We start from the raw sequence: 3,356 nt of genomic DNA, 5'->3' as shown, positions 1-3,356 counted from the left end.
AAGATGATGGAGTTTTGTGTGTATACGCTGCAGGTTATAACTTATTAATGCAGCTCATGCATATTTTAGCGCAATAGCAGTTCAATCAAGTTATTCTCATGTAGCAGATCTGCCTGTTAGCGAACACTGTTCAAAAGCCTGGACAGCCAAGAGAAAGCTGTGTTGCACTGCTTTCTTTGAGCGTGGTCGTGCTTATTATTCTGGGCTTGATTGAAGAAACCTGGAAAATATTTTTTCAGTAATGATCTACGCCAGTCTTCATTTGAAAACACTTGCTCTATTTAGTCACGTTTTAATATAGTAATTAAAAGAAGATTTTTACAGTGTTTTTCAAAGTGGAGGCCGCAACTCACTGGGGAGCCAACAGGGGGCGCAAGAGAAAACTTGAGAGAAGATGAGGGAAAAAATGCAAACAATAAAATTGAACCTACTGCACTTTTCAATAAGAAATGTTTTAGATCAGTTTTATTTTAATCAAAATATAATATGTTTTTCACTCATTATTATAAAATATAAGTAAAAATAATTTATTTAAATCTTTGACATGTTCATCTTTTTGACCTGCGTAGAGTCAAATTTATCAAGCTGCTTTGCTCCTCGAGCTAGTGTAGCATGATTAGCTAAAGTCAAAAGGTGTGAGGCAGCACTTATGCTAAATAAAAATAATAGGTAATGACAATAGAGAACCTCTGCTTTAGAGTATAAGTCAATGAGTAGATGTGTTCCTATTTACCAAGACAACAGAAGGAAACCAGACAGCTTAGGAGAGATAATCACTTTGTGTTGCATCTAACATTTTACTTTGAAAATAGTAGTTTTGTAAAAATTCATTCTTGAATTGGGGTCGGGAGGTCACATAAAATTAGTTAAGGGACTGTAAATGGCTCTCAGTCCCCACTTTGAACATCCTTGAAATTGACTAGTAGACTTTCCATTTAGAGCATGAATTAGAGAAGCCGACATAAAACTCTGGAGAACCTCCGGAAATACCTAGCTGAAGTGGAAGCCTAATCTATCTCATAAAAACCCCATTTAATAGGTTTGTTGTTGCAAGATGAGAAAAAGTTCACTCTACATACTCTACATATTTTTCCGTCTCTCTTTCAAACACACATGTACATCTGGCGCCGTACATAAAAAAAAAAAAAAAAAAAAAAAAAGGCCTGTGACATGCCCACGCTGCCTTTTACTCACAAAGCTGCAAAATGCAGTCCTGCATATCCCACACAAAAGAAAAGCACGTACGGTGTGCCACCCGTAAAATGGTTGGCCTCTTCCACAGCCCTGCAGGACACATGTGACTGCTGCTGGAATCCCCTTTTCATGTGCAAACAGAGAGCGAGTCACATCATTCTGTCTCTCCAGGCTGCAGAGAGACCTCAGCGGGGCGCCTGTTCTGGCCTTTTCAAATTGATCCACCACAGCGTTATGGCAAGGACATGCAGTAGGAGAGACTGTTGCCAAACCCTTGTGATAAACAAACAGAAGGCATTGACATTTTCAGTAATTAATCAGAAAAAAAATACACTAAGTATACATATATAAAAAGCAAATGTTGCTTTATTTCTTGTGATCTTTTCAGGTCAGTGGGACACCAACTTGTAACGTTTTAGTCACATGGACATTCCTATCTTCTCTCTAGCCCAGTGCAGTAAACAGGAGACTGCTTGATTACTGGAGACGATTATTTAGCCTACTTTTGGTGCCAACGCCTCTTTTGCTCTCTACTCAGCTGTGAAGCGTGCCCTACTTTCCCCTCTGCTCACAAGCAGCCACACGCACTCACACACATTTTGCTTTGTCACTCGTACGGTTTGTCTCTGTCCCTTGTTTTCTGTTTCTTCTGTCACATTTCTGCCGATACGCAGACGCACAGATCTGCTTCTGCTGACCCGGAGACACGTGGCTGCAGGATGCTCCAGTTATTCTGTACAGAGAGCGTCTGTACAGTTATTGATGCTTTTGGCACGGGAGCTGCTTCCAAACAGACACAACAATGTCAGACTGCTTTCTCTCCCACAGATTCACTCCAGGCCACCAACCCTGGCCTGAGCAGATACAGTAACACGTCACACAGACTATTAAATGTGCTGTTCATCAGCAGAGTTACCTCAAGAAAGCAAATACTGAATCAAGGGTGAGAAGAAAACTACAAGACATAAAAGCATTAAAAAGATTGGCAGTAAAAGATTGGCATGACATCAGAAGAACATAAAGATAACAACAAGTTGTTGTACACGTGCTGGGATCCACCTGATAATCCAGCCTTTGACCTCCATAGGAAAGTTGCTGTAAACATACAAATGTTCAGCCCTTGTTTTGAAGGAGCCAGACGTTTCTGCACGTTTAGGGTTTTTCTGGTATTTTGCCACAGAATGAAATGATAGAAACTAATTGCTGCCTGCGGTTGTTTAGCTCTGATCCTGAACAATGTAAAAAGTGACAGGCAGTTTGGATTTGCTGCAGTTGTCTGATTTTATACTGAACCATGTATTTCGTGAGAATTACTCAGATACATTGGATTAAACCTTAGTCAATAGACCATTTTACAATTAATCACTTAATTGGTGTGATACACGGTACAACTTAAGACCCACTCACTGCAAGAATGCAAATAAAATATATTTTTTTACTTCAAAAGAAGAATCAAGCAAACACAACAAACCAAAAAAAAAAAAAGAGGATTATTAGGAATAACAGCATGCAGAGATTTGAATGGGAATGCTTGGAGAGGTTGATATACTGAGATGATATATTGCACATAAATTTTCTGTTGTCCAAATATTTCCGTCATTTGCCATTCCTCCTCTTTACCTCCCAGGAGGCCGATCTAATCCGGGGATCCAAGTTCAACCCAAACTGGGATTACATGAGTTGAAAGAGCCACTTTGTCCACGACGTTAAATCAGTCGTACAGCTTGTTATGTTTGTGTTTTTGTGCACAAGCACCCATGTGCCCGTATCTTGAACGGACTGAGCGTTTCATCTTGTGTTCGGGAGATGAAACGAGGAGGGGTGGCGGTGTGGTGGGGGGGCAGAGCAGCTGTTCCTGCGGCCTCCCTCCCTTCATCATCTTTCCACTGTGTCCTGTGCATTAGCAGGGGTCAGCCTGGTGCTCTCTAAATCCTAGCAGTCTGATCCTCATCACGTTTCACGTCAGCCTACTGCCCCACTGCCCTTGCATATCTGCTTGGCCAGCTTCGCCTGAGAGGACTCTATATTCTTCAGCTTGCCGGCTCCGTGGAGCCATTCATCGTCACCTTGACCTACAAACGGCTCCCTCCCCACAGAAACAAGACGGCTCGGTGACGGCCCTGTGAGACAGCTTGCCCTAAGGATCATCTCTTTTGCTCATC

Source organism: Poecilia mexicana, unplaced genomic scaffold (assembly GCF_051168715.1).
Source record: "Poecilia mexicana isolate PSO_F unplaced genomic scaffold, ASM5116871v1 scaffold_5, whole genome shotgun sequence".
Lineage (NCBI taxonomy): Eukaryota > Metazoa > Chordata > Actinopteri > Cyprinodontiformes > Poeciliidae > Poecilia > Poecilia mexicana.
The sequence above is the reverse complement of the archived record's forward strand: the minus strand, read 5'-3'. Positions refer to the sequence as shown.